Genomic DNA, 20,358 nt, shown 5'->3' with positions numbered 1-20,358 from the left:
AACCTAAACAGCCCCCTTACAAGGTCGGTAGCCCGTGGCTACAGAAGCCTACTTCTGTTTTGTCGCCATGTAACAGACACGCAGTACCGGTACTTAACAGTACAAACAGTTTTCGTTTAATTTAGTTTAATTTGTTCATCCTGTGTGTACAAGACAATGTGCTACAAGTCAAGGCCTCCACGACTCTTACCAATGTTTATGACTCGTATCATAAGCATAGCGAACTGGCTGAATCAGATTTGGGAAGGGCTAAAAATATTGAAGCGCACATTACTGTTAAAGAAAGTCCGCAACAGATTTTTCGTGCAAGACCTGTCACCAATGTCATAATGAGCTCGTTGCTTAGGAACTGCAACGATGGAAAGACAATGTGGTTATACAAACCGTTTCTGTAAGTCACTGGACATCACCCTTAATGATATGAAAGAGTTCATCAAGTTTACGTTATTTTCAAGCCACAGTAAACCCACAAAGTCTCATGGATTCATTTCCTCTCCTATGACCGGAGCAATTTATGGACATATTGGGACAAGGCAGATTCTTTTCCTAAACTGATTTACATCAGGAACACTTACAGTTAGTGCTGGACAAGCAGTCCATGTTATATTTTGTGATCATCGCTCACCTGTATTTGTTTCAGTTTCAAAGACTAACGTTTGGGAGCGCTTACGATCCTGCTGTTTTTCAACTGCTCCTGCAAAAATTAAAAATGAAAGTCCCTTCATGTACAAATTATTTGGACGATATTGTTGTTATACGTCGTATGCTGCTGAACATTTGACAAATTTAGGCTGCTTGTTTCAGATACTTTCTACGCTTGGCTTAAAGTCCAACAAGAAAAAGCGCTCTTTCTTCCAAGATAAAGTTGCATATTTAGAAGATGTTATAATGGCACAAGGTACGCACCCTGATAAATCGCACTTGTCCAAGATTAAATATTTGCGAGCGCCACGTAAAATCAAGGACTTCCAAGCTCTCGATGGGAAGATAGCACTAATGAGCCAAAACATTAGCATCACCGGCCACAACGAGATTGGGTGAAGCCTGGTGAAAACGACTTTGAGATGGGATAGGGTGCTATGGCGAGGCGTCTGAGAACGAGAATTTCAGAAACGTCGAAGCTGGTCGACTATTCATGCGCTACTGGCATGAACAACTATGGAAAGTGGCTGATGGAGGGTGAAACTACGAGTAGGTGACAAGGTACTGAACGTTCAAGCCTCATCACAGAACCTGGACGTCGGCTGTTCATGTGCTGCTGTTGTGAGCATCTACTAAAAGTGACTGAAGAGCGATGAAACTTCGAGTGCGGGAAAGGTACTGGACGTTCACGCCTCATCAAGGAACGTGGACATCAGAGGCTTGCTCGCACTGAAGAGAATCATAGGCGGCGATCTGTGGAAGATCTGACAACAGAGAACAATACCGTTGCAGGAACAAGTGTTCCAGAGTACACCATTCAGCGTACATTGTTGGACATAGGGCTCCACAGCAGACGCCTCCTACATGTTCCCATGTCGACCAAAATACATCTTCAATAAGGAATGCAGTGGGCATGGGGACATGGAGATTGGACTGCGTATCGGTAGGAACGTGTCGGCTCGGCAGATGGGCTAAATCGATGGTCGCTTCCAGACACATCATCCAGATATAGGCTACATCTACTCAAAACAAGCGTGGCATTGCACCACACACACAGTCGGATCGAGCAAAATTGGATAACATTCACTCTTGCTTTTATGGGACCTGTGTTGGTAATCTAAGGCACCATGGCAGCTGTGAACTACGTGAACATTAATGCAGATCATCTGCATCCATCCATCCTTTATGTCTCCTCTTATGGTGATCGCATCTCCCAGCGGGGTAACAGTCCATAAGACCAGAATCGTGCTATAGTGGTTCGAGGAGCATAGGAATGAGCTCATATTGAAGTCTTGTCCACCACATTGACGCTGATCTAAACTCGATAGAGCACTTTTGAATCACTGTCGGGTGCAAACTCAGTGCCAACAAACCATTAGCCTGTAACGTAAGGGAACTGCATGACCTGTGAGTAGGCATCTAGTGCTCCATTCTTCCAAAGGATTTGCAGAACCCATGCTGTGCAGAATCGCTGCTGTACTATGTGTCAGACGTGGACCGTCATGCTCTTAAGTAGCTGGTCATAATGTTCTGGCTCATCAGTTTACATATTACATTACATTCATCGGAAATGCTGTAGCTGAATGGTCAGCGTGTCGGATTGTCAATTCTCTGTGCCCGGGTACGGCTCTGAGCACTATGGGACTCAACTGCTGAGGTCATTAGTCCCCTAGAACTTAGAACTAGTTAAACCTAACTAACCTAAGGACATCACAAACATCCATGCCCGAGGCAGGATTCGAACCTGCGACCGTAGCGGTCTTGCGGTTCCAGACTGCAGCGCCTTTAACCGCACGGCCACTTCGGGCCCGGGTACGATTCCCGGCTGAGTCGGGGAATTTTCTCCGCCCAGGTACTGGGTGTTGTGCTGTCCTCATCATCATCCTATCATCCTCATCGACTGCAGGTCGCCGAAGTGACGTCAAATTGAAAGACCGGCACCCGGTGAACGGTCAGCCCGACAGGGGCACTGTCCATACGATAAAATAAAAAAATAAATCGGAAATGCTGCGTAAATTGTTGCTCTATTGAACCAGAAAACCCGGGAAAGTGTTCCCTTTGTGTGGTCCCAAAAATCTCAGGATGCATATCAGCAGTTACGGAATGCATTACTAAATCAGTGTCCCGTGATTTATTTTGATCCAGCTATGTCTATTGTGTTATGTGTGGATGCATCTTCTTTTGGGATTCGAGCTGTGCTCTACCATACAAACTGGTCATGTGAGAAACCTGTTGCTGTTGCCTCGCACACTCTCAGCAAAGCGCGATGCAATTACAGTCAACTTGAACAAGAGGAGACGCCGTTACCTGTGGTGTTAAAAAGCTCCCCCATTACTTGAACGGTCGGAAATTCTGTTTGATTACAGATCATTGGGCTTTAATGGCATTGTTCATCTTTCCAAGCCTGTCCCACCACTTACAGAGCAATTATTACAATGTTACTCTGTGATATTGTCCACTTATTTGTATGGATTGTTCTAAAGGCCTACTGCCGAGTTGTTGTCTCGGTTACCGGTCGGTACTGACACGGCATTTGATTTGTCTGACGTAATATGTTATCACATTGATACCCAGGATTTATAAACTCTTCAAAATATTTCTCCCGAATCTTGGTGTATTGCTACAGAAATTGATTCTGACCCAGCTGCTCAGAGAGTTTCGCAATATGTGCAACATGAGCCGCCACGTAGTTTGAAGGAAATCCCCCACCGTGTGACGCATAGCTATTTCTTTGAATCATCATCTGCTATTCGAGCGGTCAATTGTTCTGCTGTTGGGTACAGATAATGATGATGCACGGGTGGTGGTTACCCATCGCCTCCAGTGGGAAGTTTTATCTTTGTTGCACCAAGGTCATTGGAATATAGTTTTTGTGAAGCAACTCGTCCAACGTCATTGTACTTGGCAGGGCACGGGCACCCACATAGAGTGGATGACTTCTTGTTGTAATGTTTGTTTGGATCGTCAATCAGTTCCACCACTATGATTTTTTGAGTTGCCATGTCCTTATGGACCATGGAAACGCATCCATGTTGATCTTACGGGTCCATTATGGAACACGTGATGGTTTTTGTGGTAGACGCACACAGTAAATTTTCTTTGTTGTTCCCATGATATCCACCACTAGCGATAGTACGGGTTCGGCTTTGCCTTTTGTTATTTTGTCTTGTAGGTCTACTAGAAGTCCTTGTCCCAGATAATGGATCACAAATCACGCTATCCAATTTTCAACAGTTTTGTGGCACCAATGAAATACACCACGTGACTACTGCTGGTTTTCCCCCTGAAAGTTAAATGTTCATTTGAACGTTCAAAAGTTACGTCGAGATACTACATTTCTCCTACAAACGGAAACAAGCCTTGAAGATTTTTCTTTCCTGCTACCGCCTATTATCGTGTAATAGGAGGCCATCAGTAGAGTACACGGTCGTCATCACCGTAACCTACTGCATCCTCTGCAGCTGCTGTGGAAACATTTCGTTCCGCCGGATCAGACAAAGCTTCAGCCACAGACTGAAGTCTTCTTTAAGTTATTTGGCAAGAATCAGCCCTGGAAGCATGTTGTCATCACAGTGGTCTTAAGACATTCATCTTACAACATTCTCGATTCCAGAACCAGCTACGGCACTTGTATGTGAGTGAGTCTGCTACAGAATTTTTATCCACAGTCCCAGCACGCCAGTGGAGTCCACAATAGCAGTCATCTCCTCTTCTCCGCCAGTGGTGGCCGGCATTATCCAGAGTGGTGCCCATGGAGGTCAATGTCCCGCTGTAGTCACCGCATCAGTCAATGCCGCCGCCACTGTCGCCAATGTCCCCGATGTCGGCGTCCATCCTCTGGCCTGAGCTCATGTCCGTGCAGGCGACCCCCCCGCAAAGTAATCATGCCACACCAGGAGATATCATTGCTGTCCGTCCGACCAAAGCGTCAGCCTCATTGTATGCTGTAGTGCGTCCTGTGGCCGGTTTTTTTGGCTGGTCTTCCCAGTCACTTGCAGTACGGATACTGAGCTGTGGACAGGGAGCTGCCATCGACTCCCTGTTTCCTCATCTACGTCCTCATTCAGGCCTCCCACCGCCGTCATTCCTGTTGACCTGGATTGTTTCAAAGTTAAGTATTTCATGTCGCACAAGTTATCAGAAAGTGAGCTAATATTTTGTGTGCCCTCCAGAAGCAAATCTAAGAACCCATCACTGTGAAGACGGGTGTTTTATCGTCCAGCACAGCACATCCCTCGAACAATAAATCGTATCCAATAGCTGAAAAAAAGCACTGATCACATCTGTCTACAAGATGGGTAGCAGAAGTGATCCGTCCAATATGCTTCATAGGCATTTGTTGTAGAGTGTTGGAACATATTCTGAGCTCAAACATAATGAGGTATTTCGAACAGAACGATATCGCACATGGCAACCGGCATGGATTTCGAAAACATAGATCACGTGAAACCCAAGTCTCATTTTTCTCATATGACATCCTGAAAGCCATGAATCAAGGTAGACAAATAGATGCAGTATTTCTTTGTTTCCAAAAACCATTTGGCTCAGTACCGCACCTACGCTTACTATTAAAAGTGCGACTATATGAGGTTTGAGAGGCAGTATATGACTGGATTGAGGATTTCTTGGTAGGGAGGACTCAGCATGTTATCTTGAATAGAAAGTCATCGACTGATGTAGAAATATTTTGGGAGTACCCCGGGACAGTGTATTGTGTCCCTTTCTGTTCGTATTGTATATTTATGATCTTGCACACAATATTAATAGAACCCTCTGACTTTTCAGATGATGCAGTTATCTACAACGAATTATAGTTTCAACGAAGCTGTACAAATACCCAGTCAGACCTTGATAGAATTTCAAAGTAGTACAGTGCTTACCAACTTGTTGAATCTACAGAAATGTTGTGTCCTTCACTTCACAAAAAGAAATAACATAGTATCCTATGAATATAATAACAATGAGCCACAGCTGGAATCTGTAAACTCACGGAAATATTTGGATGTAGTGCTTAGTAGGGACTTGAAATGGAACGATCATGTAGGTTACAAGGAACCCCCTGAGTGTGAGATCCCAAGTCCAGTCTTTAGTAAAGCTTATTTGAAAGTGTTGTGTTAACAATTATGACAAAAAAATAGCTGCTAGCGACTCACCATGTGCATCAGGAGGGCGACAGGTAATCAGTATCCGGGAGATGCAGATATCACACTTCAATGGGATATATGTAGTGTACTTCACAAAACGGACGACGTCGACATTCAACAAATGTTCAGAACAGACTATTAACTTATACCATGAACACAGAATGAAAAATGGCGCTCTACAAAGATTACGAATGGAAGGCGAGCTCCCTGGGAGCTACAAAACGTGGAGGACGTTCAGCTAGGTACCCACGCTTTAAGCATATACCTGGAATCATTATGGCGTAACGGGGTGATGAGAACTGATGTGATGGCATGCAACCGAGTGTGAAACAGTCTGTCGTCGAGCTTATCGTGAAACTGGCTGTACTTTGAGGTGTAGCTGCAGATAGTGCGATGATATGTTTTATAGGCACGGAAAACGGAAACATTCATAGGTTGAATTTGTCCAGGGGTTCCAATTGGTGTGAACTGCAATGTCACACGCTTTTCAGGTGGGATACTTTGTTCTAAAGGAATACAATTTGTATACGTAGAGCAGGAATCAAGCAAAAGCAAGTTATTTTGACCATCTATTGACCAAAAGCAGTGTTCATACCATAGTTTTAGTTCTCTTACGCCCATTTTGCCGCTATTGCTTGCTGTGGCGTAAATATTCCCTACTGCCCTTGCAACATCACGCATACAAGTATGAATTGTCGAGAGCAGAGCTCCTCCAACTTCTCGCAGCACAATAATTATCTTTCCTGCCGATTTACGATCCAGATTAACAGTCGGCATAATTGTATACGAATGCGCTAAGTCGTTGATGTTAGTTTATCTTTATACAACTCTCTTGGTTTCTGTAATTTCCAAGGTTCCTTTCATATGCACTTCCACTTCAAATCCCGTTTGGTCAGAGCTGAAAAAAAATTCCTCACTGAACAGTGGTATAACTTTGCATATCTCATATACAAATTTTCACGCCAATTACGCAGTTTTCTGAGCAACGTCAAGTTGACGCTTTGCTTGAAATTCATTTACCTTAAGTCTTCCAATTCTGTAGCACCGTTCGAAGTTATGCAACCATTCACTATCTCCCTTGAAATCACTGTAATCTTTGTTGCCCGCAGTTTGATGTGCACAACTTAGTAGGTTATTATCCTGCACATCCCGTAAATTGTATCGGGCATCCTAGAAACGAGCAAACATCTGCTTTTGTAACAAGCGCACCTTGTCCTCCCTTCAATATCCGCACTTTTTGTTATGCAGTACACGGTCCTATTACTACAGACTTACTCGAAATCTGTTCATAATTGTGTTTTTAAAGTGCTGCGGATAATCTTCCGTTTATGTAATTGTATTTAGTACCGGCTGCTTGGACTATGAGTGTCCTTTACTACGTTTCACTGGAGACGGGATTTGTGGCTCCCTGTGCGATAAGGATAATGAAACTACGTGGCTCGTCACCTTTTTCAGTACCACTTTCTCTTGTTTTACTCCTCATATACATTATCCGCAAAGTCGAATGTATATGATACCACACACTCCACTGACTCATCTTGGAGGGAGGCTAATATTTCATCTGTCACTTCTTTCTCACTCTGCGAAATTCCTTGGGTTTCTTTCCGACGAAATGTCAACCTTGATAATTGTTGTAGATAGAATGTATTGTTTTCTATATTTATTGTTGTCATTGCTCTACTTCGTAACAACACCACTAGCAGTATAGCACTGTTGTGTGTTACTCGTCGAATAAGGAATTCAACTACGTTCCGTAACTTCATGCTATGCTCACCATTGGATACAGCCAGTCCCGCCCCCTGCTGCCAACAGAAGCCAATATCATGGTAATATGGCAGACAATATGTGGGGCGTCGAATGCCATAAATGTTAATGGCCTTCTACGACCTCACACTCAAGGGGTGCCTTGTCAGTCGTGGGTAAAGTAGGTAGCAGTCTGCGGTGTATTGGTAAATAGTAACGGAATTCAATCAGTATGCAAAGAAGGTTGCTTACATGCCACTCGTGCGACCCATACCAGAATATTGCTCAAGTGTGTTGGAGCCGTACCAAATAGGACTAGCCGGGGCTATTGAACATATACAGAGAAGGGCAGCACGCGAATGGTCACAGGTTTGTTTGGGGAGAGTGTCACTGCGATGCTGAAAGAACTGAAGTTTCAGGCTATTGAAAACAGACGGAAACTATCCCGAGGAAGACTAGTAACAAAGTTTCAAGAACTGGCTTTGAATGATGACTCTAGGAATATACTAAAAACTCCCTACATATCGCTACCATAGCGATCGTGATGATAAGATTAGACTAACTGCAGAACACACAGACGCTTTTAAACAACCATTTTTCCAGGGCTCTATTCGTGAATGGAACAGAAAACCCCTAAAACGACTAATTAGTGCAGTGGAACGTACCCTTTCCATATGTTTCATAGTGGTTTGCAGAGTTTAAAGCAAATGTTGATTTCTTAGTTGTAATAAACGTAATGCATATCCCTGAAAGGAAATTTCAGTAAAGGATTCAGACAGTTACTGGAAAAAAAATTAACTGGGACAACGGATATATTTAAATATCTTCAACATTTCGCGGCCCTGTCACAACTGTATAAATATTGATTTTAATTTTAATAATCAACAGCCTCAGTGCTGTACTGGAACTGCACTCGTGGCTGCCGCATCTCGGTTGCGAAGTGGGGACGAGGCAGTTCCAGTTACGTTTTATAGTCTTACGATAATTTATGGATTTGTAGTATTAGCTTGACGATGTCCACTATGGACAAACGGTAGTTACTGTTATTCTGTAGGAGGTTGTGTTATCCCGACTGAAACCTCGGTAAATTCTAGATAAATGGCGCAACTGAGGCAGTTGATTATCAAAATTAAAATCAACGGATATATTTTTACTTATCTCTCCGGTTTTCCTGAATGGTAAGTTACTGCTAGTTATTGTAGCTCCCGACCGATGTGTCAAGGTCAGTATTTAATATTCCACGTAGTTTATGTACGCACTAAAGCAAAAAAAAAAAAAAAAAAAACGACGACGCACCACGAAGGAATTGTCCGAATGGAACGGAAACCGGTAGGTGTGATGTAGATGTACAGAAAAACAAATGATTACGGACACAGTTTCAGAGAAAATGAATGATTATTAGAGACAAAGAGCTTCACAAATTGAGCAAGTCAGTAATGTGTTGGTTCACCACTTGCCCTTATGCAAGCAGTTATTCACCTTGGCACTGAGAGAGTTGTTGGATACCCTCCTGAAGGACATCGTACCAAATTCTGTCCATCTGACTAGTTAGATCGTCAAAATCCGGAGACAGTCGGATAGCCATCCCCATAGTGATCGAAACGTTCTCAGCTGGCAGGAGATCCGGTGACCTTGCTAGCCAACGCAGGATTTGACAACCACGAAGACGGGCGGAACAAATTATCGCCGCATGCGCGAGTTCATTATCTTGCTAGAAGGTAAGCCCAGGATCGCTTCCCATGAAGGGCAACAAAACGAAGCGTAGAATACCGCCGACGTACCGCTGTGCTGCAAGGGTGCCGTGGTTGACAGCCACGGTTGAACGCGTCCGGTAAAATCAAGATGATAAGCACATCTGACATCCATGAAAGAGATAACTGCTTCAACGATAAGGAATTTTGCTTTCCTTCCTAAAATACCGCTTTAATAGAAAGGGCTGTAGAGGAAATGATATGATTGGCCTCCTCAGTCGAGTTCTCTAAAGTATCGAGATGCTTAGAAGACCCACGGGAAGACATCTACGGAAAGAAGTGACATCTCCGATACTACCAGATCGTTCGCAAATGACATAGCTTAAACCTAGTCCTTACCGTGGTGGGTTATAGAAAGAATAAGTAAGGAACAGTTGACGTCGAAGTTGTAAATTAAGAATAGCACCTACGGTGGGGTTCCTTGAGCTGATAACCCTGTACCTTCATCCAAAGTACAATACGCTCTTTGTTCTTTATCGTTTTCAGTATCATAAATACGACAGAAAATTACGCTTTATAGTGTGTCGTTGCTCTCATGTGCCTTTTACAGTTGCTCTTCAGATCACATCCTTACAGTCTGCCAGCATTTCAAGGCCACATTCAGGTTAAAGGTGTTAATGACTTAGAGACACTCATAGCAGCAACATTCTGTGGAAAATGGACAGTACTCCTTCAGGTAATGACTTGTAACACTTTTGACAAAGAACCTTCTGCCAGTAATGTAGCTCTGTGGTCACACATGGGAGTCTTGCAAGCAATTTTAAATGTTTACGCTATATAATTACTGTCATTTACCCCTTGTGATATTTCACTGTATTGTGTTTCCTTTCATGGCTGTATCTACATATACATACCCACTTTGTAAGCCTTCATATGCTGTGAAATGGAGGTCTTATGGTGTGAAATGGTGGTACATTAGGTACCAGAAGCTTTCCCCATCCCCCACCCGTACCCCCACTACCCTCCTCCACGCCCTTTTGCTCCATTTGAGAATGTTTTTCGGTAACAGCGATTGGCAGTATCTCTTTGTGATTTCCGTTTTGTCAAAAAAACTTTCAGGTGGCTCTAAGAACTATGGGACTTAACATATGAGGCCATCAGTCCCCTAGACTTAGAACGACTTAAACCTAACTAACCTAAGGACATCATACACATCCATGCCCGACGCAGGATTCGAACCTGCGGCCGTAGCAGCCGCGCTCCGTTTTGTCCCTCGGTGTCAGGTGAGGATCCAGGAAGGGGGGGGGGGGGGGCGGGTCCTGGGTATCCTGGGTATCATGAACTCAATCTTCAACACCACCCTCCAACAAAAAATAATATTTCAACACTTTTTACCTTGGTGCATGACGTGTTCCTACTATTCGGATGTATGAGGGTACCCTCAGTACTGTCAGACATGATCATTTTGATGGTCCAGGTTTATTCGAAAGTATCAGCAATACACAAGTATGGCTATAGCGAATCTAGCATACAGTTTACATGCGGGACATCATGTGAACCAGCTAATTCACCTACTCATGATGACAAAAGCCAGTCCGTCCTTATCAGTGGCACCATCACTCTTTTCAGTGATGCTGTTACCCTAATTAATGATGTCAGCAAGCCCCACACGCTTCGCTTCCCGCGTCTCTTTGGTTCAAATGGCTCTGAGCACTATGCGACTTAACTTATGAGGTCATCAGTCGCCTAGAACGTAGAACTAATTAAACCTAACTAATCTAAGGACATCACTCACATCCATGCTCGAGGCAGGATACGAACCTGCGACCGTAGCGGTCGCTCGGTTCCAGACTGTAGCGCCTAGAACCTCACGGCCACTCCGCCCGGCCCCGCCTCTCTCATCCTCTCCACTCGGTCTCATTGTAGTATTAAAAGAGGGCAAATTAATTTCGTAAAAATGGCACCATGTTCGGAGACATGCACTAAAAAATTACTTAGCCTTCAATGGAATAGCCTCCAAGGTCAAAGATTTGGATTATTTCCGTTAAAGCCGATGACATTTGCATACATACATATAATAACTTTAATATTAAAATAGTGGCTAAAAAGGCGCCACGTTCAAAGATGTGCAGTAAGTATTATGTATATAGCCAAGTTCCATCACTTGCATGAAAGTCAAAGATATTTGCGTAATGTGATATAAGATATTTTTCTCCCAGAATGGGTCACCATTTAAAGAAATAGAACGAGTCACCATTTAAAGATACAGAATGGTTCACTGCTTAAAACAGTGGAATGAGTCACCATTCAATCATCATAGTACCACTGGGATCAATATGACCCATAAGACCTTTTAAACCATCTATCTAACATGTTTTTAAAGCAATTATTTTAAAAATACTTGTGTATCAATTTACCACTGCCATACAATTTTATGCAATGATGTTCTGTTTAATTTTATGCTTATAACACATTAAAACTGATTCATACGTTTCTGCACTTAGCATCACTGTGGTCAATACAAATTGTCTTAATAGCTCCTTTTTTTTACTAAATGCAACATTATAAAAATAGAGTGATGAGTGCTATGTTGGAAAGCTATTATTCGCAACACCAGAAACAAAGGAAATCCACCCTTTTTTACCTAATTTTATGATTTCTTGCGTCAGCCGTAGTTGTTTATTGCCTCAGTTGCTATTAAATTTTTGCCTCAGTTTTTCATAAAGTAACATTCTGAGTAGAAACCGCACGGAGTCCCGAAATGCAAGCAATTTTGGATGAAGAAGAGGAATTACGTGAAATACCATTCGTTGATGATTGAGAGATTTATGCTGTTATTTCTGAAGGCAATGTATCACCTGAACATTCCGATAATGGTGTTGGAGATGTGGAAGCTATATTTCCTGAGGTTAATGACAATCAGAATCAGTATGTTTTCAAGTAAGTACATTTCATCAACTATTTGTGTACAACAGCAGTAATAATAACAATAATAAAATGCAAGAAAATATATAAAATAGTAATCTAATTGTTTTCAGGTCACGAGATGAAAAAAGAACATGGACCAAAAGTTCTGTTACGTTACATTGGAGGAAGCCAGCAAATACAAATTAATGGTGGCCCCACATACAATGTCGTATAATGTAAAGAAGTCAAACACTGTACTGTCAGTTTCGGAATTGTACATGTAGCCCACTATTTTCCACAATATTTTGGAGTGGAGCATCGAAGAAGGCAACATTATTTACAGGAATAAATTGGTAGTTATTTTGGATTCAGTACCCTCACTACTTTCCTTACTGGAAGAAAGAATCCAGCTCCATAAGAAGAGAATTTGATCTGGATCTGGGATCATCAGTAGTACAGAATAACAAAAGTCAGCACAGCAGAATTCCTCTTTTTCCGCCTCTTCTCCCATTGCAATTGCAAAGGTGTGCAAAACATGGATGGTGATCCCTATGCAAACATTGTGTGGACAGAGAACACCCAGAAAAATGTAGAAGACTTTTTCTTTTGTCTGTAAACAACATGCAGAATTGCTTTGTTTTCAATGCAGTGACGTTTTAGCTAAGTACGAAGACAACATCTACAAGGGCTTATATAGAGTGCTTGAAAATTCCGATTACAAACTTCAACGACTTGTAGAGGGGAGTGAGTACATAATAGTTTGAATGGGAACCCATGTCCAGAAATGTACTATTTCTATGCTAAAATTTAACTAGAAACATTCTCCTAGCGTTTTACACTAGAATGCATTCCCATCACTGGAAGCTCTTTCACACACATCCAATGTTGTTGTTTTGCTTGTTAATAACCTTTTGGACTGTTCCATTGACAGTAGACGATTCTCCAATACAGTATACTCCCGTTTAACCGAAATGATTGGGATGGCGGCCGGTTCGGATAACGAAAATTTCGGATAAACCGAAGTCCCCGTGTAATCATGCGTGAAACACCCCGAACTGCGTCAGTACCGCGAAATATGATTGTAAAACATGCGTCGGGTACGTAGAAAGTCATTGATATGGTTGTGAATAAGCCTGCATGCCTCTGACTGAAAAAATTGTGTTGACGTGTTAAAAAGGCGCCGAAGTATGATTGAAAACTCAAAGTTTTTATATGCTGATTAACTAAACTACTTTCTTTTGCGTTCTTACAGAAAAAACACCTTACTTGGCAGCAGGAAAAAACAGGAGTTATAATTTTATTACCTACTCTTTTGAATAAAAAATGAACTACTGTACAAAATTACGAAACAAATCTAGAGATTACTCAAAGTAACGAAAAGTTTGGCTTAAGGAACTTTAAAGTCAAAAAACAAAAAGCTTTCAACTTTTGGACGCTTCATTAGAATTTATTTTTTGTAAAAAAAGTCTGTAATGTTTTTTTTGTTTCTTGGCTTGAGAAACATTTGTTGCGGCAATATATCTCCAACGTTGGAAAAAAAGGATTTCGGGATAAGTCGCCTCCTCCTGTTGGCTGATGTACTCCAGGGCAGTTTGGATCGCTTCGTAACCGACTGCGTGAGGAATCATTTTCTCTACTTCGTCATCAGAGACATATTCTTCTGACGCTTTCTAATTTGTCCCAATTTGGACGATTTCTTCCTCACTCCAACCAAAAAAATCGTTTTCCATCCGTTCTTCAATGTCTTCGAAGTTCGCGTCTTCACAATCCGGTAGCTTCACCAATAAAATCACCAAAATTACGTCATTTTCACCTGTTTCTGGTACGTCAATTGAGTTTCGGTGTTGCCTCCTTCTTCTACCACTGATTAACTGCCTTATGATCTAAGAATTTTTTCCAAGACATAACGAGAAAAATTGGAGGATTTAGACTCCAAGCTACAGCAATCCAATGAATGACACTTAAAACATCGATTTTTTTTAAGAGCTTGCACAAAATGTTCTTCAGCATCAATAGCACCGATTAAGTATTCCAGCAGCTTGCGCCTTTAATGTTTTTTCATCGCATCAAGAACACCTTGGTCCATCGGTTGACATGTAGACGTGGCGTTTGGTGGGAGAAACACGACTTTGATATCCCCATCTTGTAGATCATCTGGGTGAGAAGGAGCGTTGTCCACAAGAAGAAGCGCTTATCGAGGAGGTCCATTTTCCGCCATGTGTTTTTCTACAGCTGGAACAGACTCTGACTGACGCCACTGTTTAACGATGGCCCCGTTTATCCATGCCTTAGACTGATTTGTGTACTACAATGGCAAAGGTTTAACAGCTGGTAGCCGTCTAAATGCTGCTGGTTTTTTGGATTTGCCAGTTAAATTAAGGCGCAATTTATGACTGTCAGTGACATTACTGCATGCGAGGACAGTGACCCTTTCTCTGCGCCGTTTTTTCTTATTTAGGGGCAAGGGCTTTTGTTGGCAACATTTTGTAATTCAACCCAGTTTCATCAGAGTTGTAATGTTCGTCGCCAGTATAACCTCCTTTGTCGAGGATTGCGTGCAGTTTCTTTTTAAAATCAGCGATAGCGGTTTCATCCCCGGATAATGATTCGCCGCTGATGGCAATTTCTCGAATGCAATGCCGCTTCTTGAACCGATCCAGCCAGCCATCACTTCCGAGCAGTTCTTGCTCCTTTCCTTAAATCAGCTCATAAAAAGTCATCGCTTTTTGACGAAGTAGAGGACCTGAAAATGGCACACCTGTGGCTCTTATTTGTTCGTGCCACAAAAGTAAGTTCTCTCTTAACTGAGGATGTGCACCTTTCCTCATTGTTTTCCGAGATTTCACTGCGCTGCCTGACGCTTGGATGGAACAAATTTTTCAATTTCTGATCGTTTCGTCTTCCAATCAGTAATCGTACTCCTACCTTCGTTCAAATCCGCAGCAAATTTCCCGGATGGCTCACCAGCATCAATTCTGCAAAGCGCGAAGTTTTTGTTCCAACGAGATCACATTCTCTTTTCGCTTCGCGCCCGTAGTCACGTTCAGCGTTTTTTTTTTACCCACACCCGACTGATTCTTTTTTGGTTTTTGGCCACTTTTATCACTGGTTATTTTACAGCATGTAGCGCGAGCACGAAACGTTAAATCGAAAACACACAGATGCACGACTTAACAACACTAGAGATGCACTAGAAAAAGCTTTTGAGTTTTGAAACCAGGCTATGGGAGCCATCGAATGAAAACATTCGATACATATATCCGCTCTCCCCTGCCCTAACCAAGCCCACGCGGCAGCAGAACAGGGCGTAGTACGTTCACTTTTAAAAGTGTTAAACGCTCGGCTTCGTCTGATGTACCGACAACAGGCAGAAAGTGTTTGGCGCCGCACTCTCACTGTTGGTTTCGACAGGGCTATGTAGTGCTGCATAGAGCAATACTGTACGTACTGTACATCCAAGGAGTTCCAATAGATGCTAATGGCATGAAACCACGTAATACGAACAAGAAACACGCTAAAACGTCAACCAACACACGCACGACTTGACGACACTCGGACTTTTGTCACGCGTCAGTACACTGATAGCAGTAGATTGCCGAAAAACACCATCGAATGCATCACTCCAGACTCAGACAAGTTGAAACTAGCGAAGTGTCAGTGTAGCTAGCAAAAAGTGTGGCGCGCGATGCGTCATACAGCGCCAATGTGAGCCGTGAAAATCGGAAAAATTTGTTCGGATAAAGCGGTTTTCGGATGGACGCGATTCGGATAAACGGGAGTTTACTGTACCAATTTGTTGCTAACATATTATATGGAACAGTTCCCTACTGTTTAATAGGATTAAACTTTTAATCTTTGAAAAAATTTGTCCTCATTATCTCGAGTTCATCGAATTTGATCTACGATGCGCACTTTTTTAGTGCAAAGATCAAAAAATGTTGTGAATGGATAAATATGAAACTGATATTAGGATACCGCTGTTCGTGAAGTACAACAATACTTTTCACAAAAGATTTATATGTATTCATATTAAGCGGCGGAAGAGAAATGGGACCAGTGTTTAATTTAGCTTTTTGGTCAACGCCTGCAGCCTTTTGTTTAAAAATGTTAGTGACCAAGAAATGTCAATCGTAGTCGCCAAGATTGTGGTATGCATTAGCCTGTAGCTCACATTGCATCTGTTATGTTCTGAATTGTGTCACACAATGGCGCAATGACAGTGTTCTCTGTGTTCAGATTTGCCTTCCTCAAACAGTTTCCTGCCTACACGGCACGTCTTTGCTGAGCGAAATGACGATCCTTCTTGGGGGCCTAATTCCATTTTTTTAATTTAGCAATAAAAAGTCATTCAGTCTCTCAGTGATTGTATACATCTGTCTAGTGAATCATTCCACACAGTCGCTTCCTCTACTCAACTGAAACTGAGAATTCCTGGTGATAGCCACAGTGTATGTATACCGCACAGCACCTACGGCAAGTTGAAAAAGAGAGAGAGTGTTAGACAGTGACAAGTGATATATACGTGTGCGTAATAAATCTTTGCCCCCAAAAATATTTCTCTTCTTCATACCTCCTCTCTGTTACCCTCAGATGATGTGTCACTGATCTCACTTGTACTAAGATTGTAGTAAGAGCGAGGTGCCTATTTGCTTCCACCACCCTGAGTGGAATGCAGAAGTTCTAACAAAGGTTCACCAACCTGCAGTCTTGTTGTTCTCCTCAGCCTTCTTGAGGCTGTAAGAAACTCTTAGTGAGGAACTGTTGTATTAGAAATGATTAAATTTCCAGTCGGTTGTTTTATACGGGATGCCACTCGCTTTTTATTAGCAGAACACGCGAAACTGCATAATTCCTTTTCTTTTTAGTGTCACAAATGATTTTTATTTTTCAACAAATTAATGAATTTCATATTTCCGTAATTAGTATCACACTGTTCTCAACTATATGTCCAAATAACCATCTACTGCTACTAAAGTCTTAACTAATACTGACCGCGGCATACTACACGCCTGTCTTTCGACACTACCGAACCAGCTCTTGATTTACACACTAGTTATCGCTAACTAGGTCTTAACTGATACTGGAGGACGACATGTCCGTCCTCTGAGATTGTCGAAGGAGCTCTGATCGTACAGCCGAACCACTTCGCCCGCCATCCAAATTAGGCGCGACCCGAAGATCACCGAAGTACTTCGTCTGCCTTTTCGTTTTACAGTTGCTTATTATTCTTCTAGTTATTAATACTTGCGAAATAATGGAATGATAGGACGGTATTTAGAGACGCTTTAGTCTGACATTAAGGTAAGTACGCTGTTAAGCTTGTCTAGTACCAATAATAGCGGAGGAGAACAGCATCTGTCATCGGTACGTCACACCGCTATTTAGAGACGCTTTAGTTTGAAATGCAAGTAAATACGCCGTTAAGCTTGTCTAGTATTAATAATAGAAGATAACCATTTTGGCGCGCAACTACCGAATGCAACAGCCAATCGCTGAGGAGAACCACAATTTAGGCGATCTTTCTCATGATACCCGCACCGATCAAACCATCTGTCATCGGTACGTCACAACACATTACGTCGTCTTGCCACAGCTGCCTTCCCAGCTGCTCTAAAAAGAGCTACTTGTAGCCGAAAGCCATAAATATTACACATACTCCCTCCTGAAATTTTCAAAAATTGACATGTTCTTGCAGACAGCATACAATTTTGGAAATAAACAAATTTTTATTTTAATTTTTTTAATTTTTCTGCTGTCATCTCTCAATACCCATATGCTTCCGCTGTACTGACTGTTTTTCTAAAGTTGAATCTAAATTATATTTTTATCATTCTCAGATTATTAATCAACTTACATAAACATCAAGGGAAAACTTTTGTGATTAGAAATAAATAATTCTTCCCCTCAATAAATTCGTGTATAACCTTACATCGCGAAACCAGTTATCTTTAGTAACGCTTTCTATACTAATCACACCGTTCTTTAAACAGTACATATTGTTAAAGTAGTGTCATTCTGCTCCTTTATGATGATGACAGTCATTTGTTAACTTACAAATTACCATTTCTGCTAGAATACTCTGTAGCAGTCCATTAACTACTAACCTAGTTTTAGTCACTAATTTTTTGTACTGCTGTTAAGCTACTATCGGTTCACTGCCGTCCGTTAAATTCTACGAAGTATTTCTTATAAGAAGTTAAGTTACAACAGTACTACTGTCGGTGCATTGCTTATTATTCTTCTAGTTATTAATACTTGCGAAATAATGGAATGATAGGACGGTATTTAGAGACGCTTTAGTCTGACATTAAGGTAAGTACGCTGTTAAGCTTGTCTAGTACCAATAATAGCGGAGGAGAACAGCATCTGTCATCGGTACGTCACACCGCTATTTAGAGACGCTTTAGTTTGAAATGCAAGTAAATACGCCGTTAAGCTTGTCTAGTATTAATAATAGAAGATAACCATTTTGGCGCGCAACTACCGAATGCAACAGCCAATCGCTGAGGAGAACCACAATTTAGGCGATCTTTCTCATGATACCCGCACCGATCAAACCATCTGTCATCGGTACGTCACAACACATTACGTCGTCTTGCCACAGCTGCCTTCCCAGCTGCTCTAAAAAGAGCTACTTGTAGCCGAAAGCCATAAATATTACACATACTCCCTCCTGAAATTTTCAAAAATTGACATGTTCTTGCAGACAGCATACAATTTTGGAAATAAACAAATTTTTATTTTAATTTTTTTAATTTTTCTGCTGTCATCTCTCAATACCCATATGCTTCCGCTGTACTGACTGTTTTTCTAAAGTTGAATCTAAATTATATTTTTATCATTCTCAGATTATTAATCAACTTACATAAACATCAAGGGAAAACTTTTGTGATTAGAAATAAATAATTCTTCCCCTCAATAAATTCGTGTATAACCTTACATCGCGAAACCAGTTATCTTTAGTAACGCTTTCTATACTAATCACACCGTTCTTTAAACAGTACATATTGTTAAAGTAGTGTCATTCTGCTCCTTTATGATGATGACAGTCATTTGTTAACTTACAAATTACCATTTCTGCTAGAATACTCTGTAGCAGTCCATTAACTACTAACCTAGTTTTAGTCACTAATTTTTTGTACTGCTGTTAAGCTACTATCGGTTCACTGCCGTCCGTTAAATTCTACGAAGTATTTCTTATAAGAAGTTAAGTTACAACAGTACTACTGTCGGTGCATTGCAGTGCTTGCTTTACACTGCACACTTTGCTTCAATATTATGTCGGCAGCATGCCGTTCTGCACTTATTTATTTGAATGTGTCAGAAAGATGACCACTTCACAGGGTTACAAATGAAATAAACACAACACCTATACATTTCACATATACCTGGAGACGGAAGAACTTTGCACTGACACCTTATACCAGAACATACGCAAGCTGCCCACAGTAGCAACCTTTACTGATGATTCTGTTGTCCGTGATGTGGTCTTGCGTTGTGAAACTCCAGATATTAGAAAGTGGTTCTGAGATGAATCACTGTCAGTCCATTCTTCAATCTCTGATCTTAGCATACAGCTCCGGATGAATTCCATGAATCAATATAAAGTGCCTTAAATTAATTTACTAAGAATTTTAAACATGTATTCATACACTGTTGCAATATAAATACATAATACATAATTTTTTTATATACTGTGTTTATAAACAAAACCAACGCTTACGTCTAATTACGACAGTGATTCACCAATGTTTTTGTTTTGGTCACAGCTGTAGCTACGTAAAGCTGGGTCATTGCCCTTCGCATTCTTGAATAGCCCTGTGCTTACTCACACCATCTGTTGCTACTGACCCAGTTCGCTAATGACTCACGCCGTTAACCGGCATCACATTTTCTGCTCTTTAAATCTTATATACGGAGGCTCACAATCTTGTTTCGCAGATACATAGAGAGAACATTTCATTATTTGCCTCAAGCATAATGCACAAACACTCATTTACCAAATCATTGCTCCATTGCACAGCATTGAGCATATGTGAAATGTATGAACAACCCTAGTCTCTCAATTTCATGTTATGGTCAATAAACCTTCCATTGCTGTTTGTCTGCGTCTTGTTTACGTTACAACACACATTTATGTACCACATAGTACATTCCCAACTTATCATTTGCTTTAATACTCCAGTCAGCTTCTATCATTTTAATAGTCTCATCCTATTCTGTTCCCTTCT

Source organism: Schistocerca piceifrons, chromosome X, assembly GCF_021461385.2.
Source record: "Schistocerca piceifrons isolate TAMUIC-IGC-003096 chromosome X, iqSchPice1.1, whole genome shotgun sequence".
Lineage (NCBI taxonomy): Eukaryota > Metazoa > Arthropoda > Insecta > Orthoptera > Acrididae > Schistocerca > Schistocerca piceifrons.
This window is presented reverse-complemented; position numbering follows the sequence as displayed.